Source organism: Saimiri boliviensis, chromosome 2 (assembly GCF_048565385.1).
Source record: "Saimiri boliviensis isolate mSaiBol1 chromosome 2, mSaiBol1.pri, whole genome shotgun sequence".
Taxonomy (NCBI): domain Eukaryota; kingdom Metazoa; phylum Chordata; class Mammalia; order Primates; family Cebidae; genus Saimiri; species Saimiri boliviensis.
Genome location: NC_133450.1, coordinates 174,567,072 through 174,583,058, shown reverse-complemented (window position 1 = coordinate 174,583,058; position 15,987 = coordinate 174,567,072). Strand labels below are relative to the sequence as shown.

The window sequence follows — 15,987 nt, the reverse complement described above, 5'->3', positions numbered from 1 at the left end:
TACCAAAAGTGAAGTTGATCCCAGCCTCTAAGTAATTGATGTTATGCTGCCACCTTTTGGTTGAATTTAAAATTCCTTCCTTAGTAACTTCACCTATTTTTGTGTATTTTAACACAGAAGGTATCACAATTTTAATTACAGTATTACATTCTTTATATTGACAGTAATGATAAGTAATTTATGGAAACAAGTGAGTAAATGAAACTTGACACTTATGTAGTAAATTTGAAAGTTATTGAAAAACCCATTCTAGCTAAAGATGAACTACGAGTCATTTCTTTATTTCAAAGACTTCATCATACTCACTGATATTTAAGACTTAGCCATTTTTTTCATCATCATGATATTTTTCCATTGTTTTTCTCTGAGTAATATAAGTGTGCAGTGAATCTGTTTAATACCATCCTTAGATTTGGATAAGAATGACTTCTGCTCTACTCTAGGTCTTGCCCTTTTGAGAGCCCTGAATATGAGACATGACTCAATTTATACAACACGTGCATGCACACACAAAGGAGCACATACACACACATACATAGATACACACAACTTTTTTTAAAAAAGATATAGTACCCACATCACTTAGGATCTGGTACTCAGTGCTCACCTACAGTCCAATAATTCTAAATATGCATGCTCATTAGTAATTCAGTTCAGTTCCCAGGGAGACATTTTTCCACATCTCTTGCTTTCAGTCTCCTACAAACAAGTGACTATGCCTGATGCCATAAAGGAGACGTTGCCTTGGAATGTGGGGGATTTGAGCTGCAGAGGAAAGAGAAAAGACACATTAATTCCCTAGTAAACCCTCCTCAAGGACAGCACAAATGCAATAGATTCTTACAAAATGAAATACCTTGTCTCAATAGTATTAAGTGTCCATCCTCTTGCTTGTCTTTATGTAACAATTAGTGATTCAGGAGGGACTCATAAATTATGATGGGGATTGGCAATAGTTACACATGAAAGCTGGAAAATAGTTCTTAATATTAATCAATTTACTCAAATCTGAATTTATATTGGTCTAGACATATGCTGGAAGTGTGATAAAATGTTTTTACATGGTCATCCATATGAACTTTGAAAGATAGAATTGCATGTAATTTTACTTTTGTAAACATTTTTGATGTTTAATAAGTTTTTAAAAGGTTAAGTATATGCTTTATTTAAATACTGTCAATTAAAATTTGATATTCATTAGATTATACTACACATGTCTCAATTTGGGTAGATAACATTGTATAAAATATTTGATGGTTTTTGAAAATATTAAATATGTAACATTTTTAACATTTACTTCAGATTACTTTTTTTTTTCCTTGAGACAGAGTCTCACTTTGTTGCTAGGCTGGAGTGCAGTGGCATGATCTTGGCTCATCACAGCCTGTCTTCTAGGTTCAAGTGATTCTCCTGCCTCAGCTTCCCAAGTACCTGGGACTACAGATGTGTGCCACCATGCCTAGCTAATTTTTGTATTTTTAATAGAGACAAGGTTTCACTGTGTTGGCCAGACTGGTCTTGAACTCCTGAGTTCAGGTGATCCGCCCACCTCAGCCTCCCAGATTACATTTTTTATACAAGTATTTTCAAAACGTCTAGACTTTGAATACAATTTTATTTTGTTTTTAATCTGTTAGATCAGGGTTCAGCAAACCTTTCTGTAAAGGACCAGTTAGCAAATATTTTAGGTGTTAACCATATGGTTCCTATCACAACTATTCAGCTCTGCTATTGTAGCGTGAAAGTGCCATATGCACTTCATAAGCAAATGAGCATCATTGTGTTCTAATACAACTTTATTTACAAAAGCAGGTGGTCGGCCAGATTTATCCCATAGACTATAGTTTGCCAACTTGTACTTTAGATTGTTTATGATGAGAGACCCTCCACTTCTAGTCATAAGGGACAACTAGATTTATCATCTCACTTTCAACAACTAGAATACTGAGTGAAATATATGAAAAACAGTTTTCAGACCTCAGATAACAGGCAACATATGATAATGATCTTTGAGAGAAAGGAAAGATATACAGTGAGCCCCACAATTGCTCCAGCTTAATGCTGGGTAGAAATTGGTAGGCTGCAGCAAAAAGAGGAGGAGACTCCAATAGACCAATGTTCTAACTGAGTTGATATGCCATAGTTTGGAGTGCAGGAAGACAGCAAAATATTGGAGAAGAGATTGCTGCTCAGAGGGAAATTGGAGCGGGGGGAATGAAGAGAGCTACAGAGATCTGTAAAAATGTCTTTAGGATTCATTAGCTAATGTGTGGTTTGTGTATATAGGTAAAAAATTTACCCAAGATTAGGAAAAGAACACCCAGAAAGGAGCAGGCAGCACAGGCTGTCCCCAGTGCTAACTCAGGGCTGGGAATATTTTATGTTTCCAGCAGCCAGAGGACAAAAAAGGAAAGGATTAAGTAGAATCTCAAAAGACTATATTCTTGGTGTGCCAAGGCATTGCCCTAGATTATAAAGTCTGCTTCACTCATGCTAATGAAGCAAATATTAGGGGAACCAAATTCCAAGTAACTCAACTATATCCTAAAACAAAATTCAAGTAACAAATCCAGCTCCCAGTAAAGTAAAATTTAAAATGCTCAGAATCCAATCAAAAGTTACCAAACATGCAAAAGACATAGCAAAATAGGAAGAGTAGAAATATAATTGACAAGACGAGACCCAGAAATGACACAAATGACAGAATTATCAGAAAAGGAGATAAAACACCTGTAGATGTACCCGATATGCTCAAAAATGTAGAGGAAAAGGTGAATGTGATGAGGAAAGAAATGTAGACATGAAAAATAAACAAATTCAACTTCTACAAATGAAAATATAATATCTGAAGTGATAAGTATACTGGATGGTATGAACTGCAGATAAGATACTACCAGAGGAAATATCAATGAGCTTGAAGGCAGACATAGAAATTATTAAAAATAAGAGAAAAAGACTAAAAAGTAAATGAGCAAAGCTTCAGGGAACTGTTTGATAATATTGAACCGTCAAACACGTCTAGAGATGTAGTCCCAGAAGGAGGGAATGAAGATAGAAAAATGTTAGAAAAAATAAAGTCTGAAACTTTTTTCAAATTTGATGGAAATAATAAAATCACAGATTCACAAAGCTCAAAATAATCCTTATAAAAGACACAAGAAGAAAATCATATCAAAGCACACTGTAATGAAATTGCTAGAAAATAATGATAGCAAATCTTAAAAGTAGCTAGAGAAAAAGAAGAAACATTATGCACAACGGAATAAAATTAAGAATGACCACAGTCTCTTCAGAAATTATGCAAGCCAGAAGAGTAGAGAAACATCTTTATAGTACTGAAAGAAAAATTGTCAACTTAGAATCCTATACCCAGCAAAAGTGTGTTTCAAAAGAAGACACAATACTTTTTCACACAGGCAAAGCCAAGAGAGTTCATTTCCAGAGGATATGTGATATAAGAAATATTAAAGTTTATCAAGTAGAAGAAAAATGATACCAGATAGAAATTTAGACCTACAAAAATGAAGAGCACCAGAAATGGTAACAGTATGAGTCAATATCTGATAATGATAAGTATGGTTAAAATTATAAATATGTAAATAAATATAAACTAATTATTTTCTCATTTAAAAATATGTAAACTATAATTGGCTATTTAAGATAATATAATAAAAATGTACATGGGATTAAAATAAAAATATATGAAAGCCATAATGTAAGGAATGAGAGAGGAAATAGAAGTATACTGTTATAATATCCTTATACTGTACTTTAAGTGGATTATAATATTATTTGAAGGTAAACTGTAATATGTTAAATAAAGATGTACATTTTTAATCTTAGAGAAACTAATGTGAAAACAAAAAATAAAGTGATATAGCTTACAAGCCAATAATAGAGATAAAAAGGACAATAAATAACAACAAAACATTCAATCCAAAATAAGGAAAGAAAAGCTGAAATGTGAGAAAAAAACATAAAGGCAGTTAGAAAACAAATAATAAAGTGGCAGATATAAAACTAGCCATACTGACTATTACATTAAATATAATGGCCTAAACACTCTAGCAAAGTATGATTGTCAGACTGAATAAAATACAATGTCCAACTGTACACTATATACAAGAAACCCACTTTAAATATAAAACATGAATAAGTTAAAAAATTAAGAGTTGCAAAAAGAAGACATTAGGCAAACACTATTTGAAGAAAAGCATAAGTGGTTATCAGAGAAAGTTGATTTAGGGCTAAGGAATCATATGAAGAATACTGAGGGACATTTTAAAATAAAGGAGTCAATTCATCAAGAGGACATAATAATCCTAAATATGATGTACCTAATAATAAAGTTCTAGAATATATAGGACAAAAACTGATATAACTGAAATGGGAGATAGACAAATTAAAATTCTATTAGGGATTTCAACTCCTCTCTCATGATGGTTGATAGAACAAATAGATCATCAGAAAGGACAGAGAAAATTTCAAACAGTTTCAACTAACTTAACCTAACTGGCATTTATAAAACAGTCCAACCAACAAAAATAGAACATTATTATTTCAAGTTCACAAGGAACTGTCACCAAGATAAACCATATGCTGAGCCACTAAGTCTCAATAAATTTAAACTACATTTTTTTTTTTTTTTTTTTTTTTTTTTTTTTTTGTGACGGAGTTTCACTCTTGTTACCCAGGCTGGAGTGCGATGGCGCGATCTCGGCTCACCGCAACCTCCGCCTCCTGGGCTCAGGCAATTCTCCTGCCTCGGCCTCCTGAGTAGCTGGGATTACAGGCACGCACCACCATGCCCAGCTAATTTTTTGTATTTTTAGTAGAGACGGGGTTTCACTATGTTGACCGGGATGGTCTCGATTTCTTGACCTCGTGATCCACCCGCCTCGGCCTCCCAAAGTGCTGGGATTACAGGCTTGAGCCACCGCGCCCGGCTAAACTACATTCTTTAACCACAACATATTCAAATAAGAAATCAGTAACAGAAAGGTATCTGGAATATGCCTGATCACTTGAAAATTAAACAACATTTAGATCATTTTTGTCAATTCAATGAAAATGATGAGAAAGCCTTAATTATAGACCAAAGCTCATCATCATTAGAGTCCCTTCTGATATTCTTAATTTATTTTCATACTGTTTTCCTGAAGCTCAGCATTAAATATTTAAAGTTTTTTTAAGACTAATCAAATTTCTATTGTCTAAATAGATTAAGCGTAACGTTATGAAAAGAAGTGTCATTCCTTTTGTATATTATATTTATTATAGGTCTTTTCTCTCTCTCTCTCTCTCTCTCTCTCTCTCTCTCTCTCTCTCTCTCAGAGAGGGAAAAGACCCCTCTGTGGAGCATGCTGACTCAGTTTATTTCAACTTATTAATATTAGACTAAGTGACAAAAAATGCAGCTGAGCTGGCATATAATGAGACCATACATGTTTACAAAGTGCCTATTTTCGACATTTGGGGATTCACCCACCTGCCTGCAGAGAAATGATCAAAGATAAGATTCAACATCTTGTATTACTTTGCATCAAACATATTAATGTATTCAAAGTCAATACATTTATTAAGCAACTACTATAGTAGTATGGACAGTAAAGAAAATAGTAATCAGTGTTTATTTCACACTTCTTAAAAATTATTTTTTAGGTTCTGGGGTGAATATGAAGAACATGCAGGATTGTTGCATAGATACATACATGGCAATGTGGTTTGCTACCTTCCACCCCATCACCATATCTGGCGTTTCTCCCCAGTTATCCCTCTCCAACTCCCCACCCCAACTGTCCCTCCCCTAGTTCCCCCCAACAGACCTTAGTGTGTGATGCTTCCCTCCCAGTGTCCATGTGTTCTCATTGTTCAACACCCACCTATGAGTGAGAACATGTGGTGTTTGATTTTCTGTTCTTGTATCAGTTTGCTGAGAATAATGGTTTCCAGGTTCATCCATGTCCCTACAAAGGACAGGAACTCATCATTTTTTATGGCTGCATAGTATTCTATGGTGTATGTGTGCCACATTTTCCCTGTCCAGTCTATCATAGATGGGCATTTGGGTTAGTTCCAAGTCTTTGCTATTGTAAACAGTGCTGCAATGAACACTCATGTGCATGTGTCCTTATAATAGAATGATTTATAATCCTTTGGATATGTACCCAGTAATGGGATTGCTGGGTCAAAAGAAATTTCTCTTTCTAGGTCCTTGAGGAATCGCCACACTGTCTTCCACAATGGTTGTACTAATTTACACTCCCACCAACAGTGTAAAAGTGTTCCTATTTCTCCACATCCTCTCCAGCATCTGTTGTCTTCAGATTTTTTAAAGATCGCCATTCTAACTGGTTTGAGATGGTATGTCAACGTGGTTTTGATTTGCATTTCTCTAATGACCAGTGATGATGAGCATTTTTTCATGTTTGTTGGCCTCATGTATGTCTTCTTTTGTAAAGTGTCTGTTCATATCCTTCGCCCACTTTTGAATGGGCATGTTTGGTTTTTTTTATTGCAAATCTGTTTTAGTTTTTTGTAAATTCTGGATATTAGCCCTTTGTCAGATGGGTAGATTGCAAAATTTTTTTCCTGTTCTGTTGGTTGCCGATTCACTCTAATGATTGTTTCTTTTGCTGTGCAGAAGCTCTGGAGTTTAGTTAGGTCCCATTTGTCTGTTTTGTATTTTGTTGCCAATACTTTTGGTGTTTTAGTCATGAAGTCCTTGCCTATGTCCTGAATGATTTTGCCTAGATTTTATTCTAGAGTTTTTATGGTGTTAGGTCTTATGTTTAAATCTTTAATCCACCTGGAGTTAATTTCAGTATAAGGTGTCAGAAAGGAGTCCAGTTTCTGCTTTCTGCACATGGCTAGCCAGTTTTCCCAACACCATTTATTAAACAGGGAATCCTTTCTCCATTCCTTGTTTTTGTCAGGTTTGTCAAAGATCAGATTGTTGTAGATGCATGGCATTGCCTCTGAGGCCTCTGTTCTGTTCCATTGGTCTATATCTCTGTTTTGGTACCAGTACCATGCTGTTTTGATTACTGTAGACTTTTAATGTAATTTGAAGTCCGGTAGTGTGATGCCTCTGGCTTTGTTCTTTTTGCTTAGAATTGACTTGGCTATGTGGGTTCTCTTTTGGTTCCATATGAAGTTTAAGGTGGTTTTTCCAGTTCTCTGAAGAAGGTCATTGGTAGCTTGATGGGGATAGCACTGAATTTGTCAATTACTTTGGGCAGTATGGCCATTTTCACGATATTGATTCTTCCTAACCATGAGCATGGGATGTTTTTCCATCTATTTGTGTCCTCTCTTATTTCGTTGAGCATTGGCTTGTAATTCTCCTTGAAGAGGTCCTTTACATCCTTTGTTAGTTGTATTCCTAGGTATTTTATTCTCTTTGTAGCAATTGTGAATGACAGTTCGTTCTTGATTTGGCTCTCTTTAAGTCTGTTACTGGTGTCTAGGAATGCTTGTGATTTCTGCACATTGATTTTGTATCCTGAGACTTTGCTGAAGTTGCTTATCAATTTCAGGAGATTTTGGGCTGAGACGATGGGGTCTTCTAAAATATACAGTCATGTCATCTGCAAATAGAGACAATTTGACTTCCTCCTTTCCTAATTGAATACCCTTTATTTCTTTTTCTTGCCTGATTGCTCTGGCTAGAACTTTCAATACTATATTGAATAGGAGTGGTGAGAGATGGCATCCTTGTCTAGTTCTAGATTTCAAAGGGAATGCTTCCAGTTTTTGCCCATTCAGTATGATATTGGCTGTGGGTTTGTCATAAATAGCTTTTATTATTTTGAGATACGTTTCATCGATACCTAGTTTGTGAGGATTTTTAGCATAAAGGGCTGTTAAATTTTGTCTAAGGCCTTCTCTGCATCTATTGAAATAATCATGTGGTTTTTGTCTTTGGTGAATTACATTTATAGAATTGCATATTTTGAACCAGCCTTGCATCCCTGGGATGAAGCCTATTTGATCATGATGGATAAGTTTTTTGATGTGCTGTTGCAATTGGTGTGCCAGTATTTTGTTGAAGATTTTTGCATTTATGTTCATCATGGATATTGGCCTGAAGTTTTCTTTTCTTGTTGAGTCTCTGCCGGGCTTTGGTATCAGGATGATGTTGGTCTCATAAAATGATTTGAGAAGGATTCCTTCTTTTTGTATTGTTTGGAATAGTTTCAGAAGGAGTGGTACCAGCTTCTCTTTGTATGTCATTACTACATTACACTTACTCTAAAACTGACCACATAATTGGAAGTAAATCACTCCTCAGCAAATGCAAAAGAATGGAAATCACAACAGTCTCTCAGATCACCGTGCAATCAAGTTAGAACTCAGAATTCAGAATCTAACTCAGAACTTCACAACTTCATGGAAACTGAACAACTGGCTCTTGAATGTTGACTGGATAAACAATGAAATGAAGGCAGAAATAAAGATGTTCTTTGAAACCAACGAGAACAAAGACACAACATACCAGAATCTCTGGGACACATTTAAAGCAGTGTCTAGAGGAAAATATATAACAATAAATGCCCACATGAGAAGCAAGGAAAGATCTAAAATCGACACCCTGTCTTCGAAAGAGCTTGAGGAGCAAGATAAAAAAAAAAAACTCAAAAGCTAGCAGAAGACAAGAAATAACTAAGATCAGCTGTAGAGACCCAAAAATTCTTCAAAAAAATCAATAAATCCAGGAGCTGGTTTTTTGAAAAAATCAACAAAATAGACAGACCACTAACCAGATTAATAAAAAAGAAAAGAGGGAATAATCAAATAGGTGCATTAAAAAACGATAGAGGTGATATCACCACAGATTCCACAGAAATACAAACCACCATCAGAGATTACTAAAAACAACTCTGTGCACCTAAAACAGTAAATCTGGAAGAAATGAATAAATTCCTGGACACTTGCATCCTCCCAAGCCTAAACCAGGAAGACCATCCACCATCCCTTGGGGCAACCTGAAATCTCTCCTGTCCTTGAGACATGAGAAAGGGGAGATTCTCCTCATTTGGCCCAGTAGCTCCAAGGTCTTCCTGCCTAGCAGGCAGTGGTTCTGAAGCAGGTCACAGCCTAGAGATCCAACAGAGCCACGGCTGCATAGCACAAGGAGCACAAGTAGGGGGACCAAGAGGGCCAATGGAAAATGGGGGTGCTGCTGGCCTGGCTGGATTGGGGTCTGAGTGAACCTTGGACCCTAGCTTTTTGGAAGATATTCTTTCTATGCATTGCTTTTAATACAGAACATATAGTTCTCATTTTTTGACCTTTTTCTGGACTTTCACTCTCACTTTTTCTTTTTAATTTTTGTTTTCTATATGGCCTAAAAGATGTCATCTCTCTGAACTTTTGATTTTGGCATCGTAAGATTAATTTTCCCAGTAAACTTCAGATATTCCAATACAAATGGATACTTATCAATTAAATGAGAAATTTCTTTATTGTAAAGACTGAAATGTAGGAATGTAAATATACACACACACACACATCATTTTTTGTTTTTGTTTTTCATTTATAAATATTGCTCTTTTCTCTTCCAGGAAAAAAGAAATTAGCTCTGATCCTAGGCTCTACTTTTACCTTTCCATAGGAAGCCAGGCTCCCTGACCCCACAGGTCTCTGTATTTTATTAGAGATTTACCAGAGTATCTGCAGCAAATAAGCTTTTAGAATCAATAAGTGGGCTATGTCCACTCTTATATTCATGAAGAGGCTGATGATTATTCGTGAATAAGTTTCTCCAGTGTTTCTTTTCCTTCTAAAATACTTTCATGCACGTCCATGTGTTTGTACTTTACTGGGGCTGTCAGATCAGCATGAACATATACATCGCCCCTTCTTTCCACTATGTTCTTCCCGGAGGTCTAAGTACTCCTTAGGCTGTTCCAAAACCTCCAAGAAGGGATCCTCATTCTGTTTGGGTGCATACAGGCATGGAGGAATCTAATCCCAAGATAGTTGTATTTTCCTAGCACCACCTCACTCACAAGGTAGTATGACATCTACTGACCCTCTCCTATAGAGGAACAGTGTCCTCGGTCCAAACCCTTCTGACTCATTCACTAGAGGCAGGTTCTCCACATTCTGATGTCTTTAGAGCTGTTTACTAGAGAAGGATTTGTTTCTTTGCTGTCAGAACAATACATCTCCCAAAACCCTCCCCTTGCCATAATAGTGTTTGAATGAACCCTAGCTCTCAGTGGTGAACCCTCCTCTCCTTACCCATGTCCTCAGGTATGAAAAGTTTCAAAAACCCTCAGATGCTGATAGCAGATGTTTGTTTTGTTTAAGGAGTGCAGAAGTTAACCAGTGAAAATCATTTTACCTTCAGTACTCGAATAATTTTTGTTCTGTCAGATATGATTCTTACTGATTAGTACTTTTATTTGTTATACTTGAAGTTTCTGAGATGGGCATAGGGAATACAGTGATGGCATTGTCTCTAAGAAGAAGCTTATATTAGACAAAATAATGATTTACCATTTTTCATCCAGTCATTGTGATTCTACGATGGTCCTCTGCTTCCCTCTCTCACTTTGACAGTGCATGGCTGAGGCCTACGCTATTCTGTCAAGGAGAAATAGCCTACCTTCCTTTGCCTGTTTGTGATTGTTCATTTTATATTTTTATATCTTCTTCTCACATAGTATTTAAGTGGCAAAGTTTGTTTTGCTGCTCCTGAATTATGTTCTAATTCATGATGAAAAAATATGAATAAGAAAAGAAAGACAAAGAGGCTGCAATGTTTTTTGCTGTAATTCTCAAGATTTAAGATTTTTGTATTTCATTTTAACTTTCCTAGAAAGCAAAAGTGGATTGTCGTTTGTGAACAAAAAAACACAAGTGTGTCTGATTGTACTCTAGTTCCTCTGCCACTGTCTCCAGCTGAAGACGTTCTAAGACCTCACACACCTGCACTTGAGTGTTCTCTGATATCTCTACCACCATCTCAAGCTGATGATTTTCTGAGATCACACACATCTCCACCCGAGTGTAATCTGTTACCTATAGCACCTTCTTCAGCTAATGACTTTCTGAGACCACAGGCAACTCCACCACTTGAGTGTTTTCTGGGACCTCAACCTCCTATTTCACTCAGGTGTCCTCTGGGTCTTCAGCCATCTACTTCACTCTAGTGTCCTGTGCCACCTCAACCATCTTCTCCAAGTGAAGATTCTCTGAGACCACAGTCACCTCCTCCAGTCAAGTGCTTTCTGATATCTCCACCATCTTCTCCAGCTGGTGATCTTCTGGAACTGCAGACACCTCCAGAAATTGAGTATCCTCTGGGACCTCCTTCATGTCTTCCAGCTGTTTGTTTTGTGGGACGTCCACCACCTCCTCCAGCTGCATCTCCTATGGGACTTTATCCACCTCATCGAGCTGTCTGTCCTGAGTTACCACCTCTTTCTACTATCTGTCCTGGGGGACTCCATACACCTCATTCAGATGTCTGTCCTGTGGAACCCCATCCATCTCATTCAGGTGTCTGTCCTGGGGGACCCCAACCACCTCATTGACCTGTCTGTCCTGGGGGACCCCATCCACCTCATCTAGGTGTCTGTCCTGGGGGACCCCATTCACCTCATTGAGGTGTCTGTCCTAGGGGACTCCCTCCACCTCATCCAACTGTTTGTCCTGGGGGACCCCATTCACCTCATCCAGGTGTCTGTTCTGGGGGACCTTATCCACTTCATCCAGCTGTCTGTCCTGGGGGACTTTATTCACCTCATCCAGCTGTCTGTCCTGGGGGACCTCATCTTCTTCCTCCAGAAGTGTGGCCTCTGGGACCTCAGCCTACTTCTCCACTTAGTGGCCACTGGAACCTCGGCCAACTTCTCTACCTTGGTGGCCTCTGGTCCCTTAGCTACCATCTTCACATGAGTGGCCTCTGGAACCTCAGCCACCTTCTCTACCTTGGTGGCCTCCCTTAGCTATCACCTTCACATGAGTCTCTGCTAGTACCTAAATAATCTACTCATGACCTCTCAGCCCTCAGCCACTTCCTTCACCTAGGTCTTATCTAGTACTTCAGCCAACTCCTTCACTTGGCTGACCTGCTGTCTCAACTGACACTCAACCTTCACCTGAGTGTCCTCTTGGACATCAGCCCCCTCCTCTAGTCACATGGCCTCTGAGACCTCGACCAACACCTCTAAATGCACCACTTGATATGTTGATTTGAATAATATAATGTAATTTTTTAAAAAAAATTCATCTCTTCTTTTTTTGAGTGAATAAAAAGAAATGTCACAGATGGTACTGCAGGGCTTTGCAGTACAAGGGTAACACTGGCTGAGATCCTGGTCACTTTTCTCAAGTTTCTGAGAGTACACGGTTGGTTGCATTATTTCTCCATCATGAGTTTGGCAGCAGGTATCTTGTAGATAAAGACAGATTTTTATTTTTTTTGTGGGGACAGAGTCTCACTGTGTCACCCAGGCTTGAGTGCAGTGGTGCAATCCTGGCTCAGTGCAACCTCCATCTCCAGGGTTGAGGTAATCCTGCCACCTTAGCCTCCAGAGGAGCAGTGGGGACTACAGTCATGCAACATCATGTTTGGCTGTTATTTATTTTTTCTTTTTTTTCTGAGACAGAGTCTCACTCTTGGTGCCATTTCAGCTCACTGCAACCTCCACCTCTTAGATTCAAGCGATTCTCCTGCCTCCCATGAATCTGGGACTACAGGTGCATGTCACTATGCCCAACTAATTTTTTATATTTTTAGTAGAGACAGCTTCACCATGTTGGCCAGGACAGTCTTGATCTGTTGATCTCGTGATCTGTCTGCCTTGGCCTCCCAAAGTTCTGGGATTACATGCATGAGCCACAGTGCCCGGCCTTTTTTTTTTCTTTCTTTCTTTTTTTATTCTTTGAGATGGAGTCTCACTTTGTCACCCAGGCTGGAGTGAAGTGGTGTGATCTTAGATCTCAGCTCACTGCAACCTTCACCTCCCGGGTTCAAGTGATTCTTCTGCCTCAGCCTCCTGCATAGCTGAGACTACAGGTGCATACCACCACATCTGGCTAATTTTTGTATTTTTAGTAGAGACAGGGTTTCAGCATATTGGCCAGGCTGGTCTTGAACTCCTGACCTCAGGTGATCCACCCACCTTGACCTCCCGAAGTGCTAGGATTACAGATGTGAGCCACCATGCCCATCTCTCTCTCTCTCTCTCTCTCTCTCTCTCTCTCTCTCTCTCCCCCCCCCCCCCTTTTTTTATTTAACTTTTCGAAGAGACTGTGTTTCACCATGTTGCCCAGGCTGGTCTCAAGCTCGTGGACTCATGCCATCTGCCAGCTTAGGCCTTCCAAAGTGTTGAGATTACAGGCATGAGCCACCAGCCCAGCCAGAGATTGTTTATAGCAGCCAGAAATGGCAGTTTTGCAGGCATGTATAGAACCTGGGCCATATGGCCGTCTCTGAGGGATGAGCCCTGTCCCTGACTTACATTACATCCTGTGTCCTTCAGCAGAGAGATCCACACCAAAGGGCACAGAGCTTGTGACCACCCACAGTGGAAGCACAAGTGAAGGGACCCAGGGTGCAAAAGAAAGAGACCAAATCTCCTGGGAATAAGCAGGAGGTTGTGCAAGAGAAGGCTGAAGCGGGTTGGTGTCACTTGGGGGTTTGTGTAACTCAGGTGGAGCTGGAAGGCTCCTGGCAGGGCAAGCAGTGTGAGCAGGAGCATGGAGGCTGAGCGAGGACCCCACAGAGCTGCTGTGGGAGAGCTCAGATGGCCGGGTGTGCACAGGGAATTATGCCCTCAGCACTTCCGCATTGCCCTACTGCCCTTAGTCCATTATCTGTAGGAATGGTGATTCTTTCCCTGAGTGTGTAAAGACTCTGGATCAGGGTGAATGAAAGCCTAGAGCTCTGGGAAATTTAACTTGGTTCTGTCAGGGTACCCTATCTCCCTTAGTTTTTCTGGCTACAGGAGACTAACAATGAGGATGGGTCTGGTTTACTGGAGCTACGGCCTTGGTCTTCAGAATCAGGCTGACTCTGGTAGGGAACTCAAGGACAATCCTGAGCTGTTCTGGCATCATCTTATCCAAAGCAACCTCTCTCTCCCCTTGTGACTCCCAGCTTTGCCTCTCCCAAACTTGGCCTGCAAAATCCTTCTCCTTCACTGTGTCCCTGCTGCCTGAGCCCAGACACCAATTCTCAGTGGGGCTCAGAGCCCCAGCTTTCTCAGAAATGAGCTGGGACTGATGTGGTTATGAGGTCAGGGTGGGGACAAAGAGACCAAGCCCATAAGGAAAGCATCTTGCAAAATAGCTGCTACAAGGGAGAACCTCATCCCTCCCACTGGTTAAATGAAAATATTCCCACTCAGAAGATCAGCAAAAGACGTTTATTGAAGTTTACTAACCTTAGGGTGCAACAGCTCAGGCCCCTGGGATTTCCAATCTCTGTTTCAAAAGAGATTGTCTCCAAGATTAAAATTCAGATTCTTACGAGATGAAGAAATTATAGGAATGTATACACAGTTAAACTCTGAGATCTGTATCTGTGATCTGTAGATAATTATTCTTCATGACATACAGACACATATGCAGCCACACATGGAAGTATTCAGTACGGGCACAGGTATTTTATAGAAGACAAAATGTATACTGGGCAAAAAAAGACATGGAAATAAACCAAAACAATTTTTTTCACTATGAAAATGCTTTAATAATGGTGTCTGTATAGCATGGGATGTGGACAGAGAAAATAGCAAGTGCACGCACAGAGGCACAGGCCAGAGGACAGGCTGGGAGTGAGTAAAGAGTTCACACCGCTTCCCTACTTTCCCCAGTGACTGGAGACTCTAGGCCGCTTCCTCCTCAAACTCACCCTCCTCCTTGGCTGTGGCTTCCTGGTACTGTTGGTATTTGAACACCAGGTACTTCATATTGCTCTTGGCCCTGGTGAACTCCATCTTGTCCAGGCCCTTGCCAGTGTAGCAGTGCAGGAAGGTCTTGTGCGGAAACATGGCTGTGAACTGCTCCGAGATATGCTAGAACAGCTCCTGGATGGCCCTGCTGCTGCCAGTGAAGGTGGTGGACATTTTTAGCCCTCGGGGTGGGATGTCACAGCCAGCCATTTTCTCATTGTTGGGGATCCACTCAACAAAGTAGCTGCTGTTCTTGTTTTGGACATTAAACATTTGCTCATCCACCTCTTTCATGGACATGCAGCTCCTGAACACAGCAGCCGCCTTCAGGTAGCGGCCATCATATTCTGGGCATCCAACATCTGCTCAGTGAGCTCAGGCATTGTCAGGGCCCACAGCTGCTGGCTTCCCTGGCTGGTCAGTGGGGCAAAGCTGGGCATGAATAAGTGCTGACGGGGAAACGGGACCATATTCATGGCCTTTCTGCAAGTCAGAATTGAGCTGGCCTCAGAAGCACAGTCAGGTAGTGACCCCATTCATGGTGGCAGACACCGGGTGGTTCAGGTCACCATAGGTGGGGGTAGCAGCTTTAGGGGTCTGAAGCAGACGTCATAGAGAGCTTCATCATCAATGCAGTAGGTCTCATCTGTTTTTCCTATGAGCTGGTGGATGGGGAGGGTGGCACTGTAGGGCTCTACCACTGTGTCTGACACCTTGGGTGAGGGCACCACAGTGAACGTGTTCATGATCCCGTCTGGGTACTCCTCCCGGATCTTGTTGATGAGGAGGGTGCCCATCCTAGACCCAGTCCCCTCACCCAGGGCGTCCTGGTCACTTTGCTGCTTTATTTTGTTTTTTAATACACTTCTGGATTCAATATACTGTTTAATTTTATGTTCAGATATCTTTGTGTTAGCTGCTATATCCTAACAAATGTTTTATTTATTTTAAATGTTTAGATTAATAGAGGACTGGGCGTGGTGGCTCACGCCTGTAATCCCAACACTTTGGGAGGCTTAGGTGGGTGGATCACAAGGTCAGGAGTTTGAGACCAGCCTGACCAACATGGTGAAACCAC

General features: G+C 40.1%; 1 pseudogene; it reads right to left on the bottom strand.

Annotated features, from left to right (window-relative positions):
* Window positions 1-14,843: 14,843 nt before the first annotated feature.
* LOC101039700 (tubulin beta-4B chain-like) lies at window positions 14,844-15,727 on the bottom strand (annotated as a pseudogene).
* Window positions 15,728-15,987: the final 260 nt, after the last annotated feature.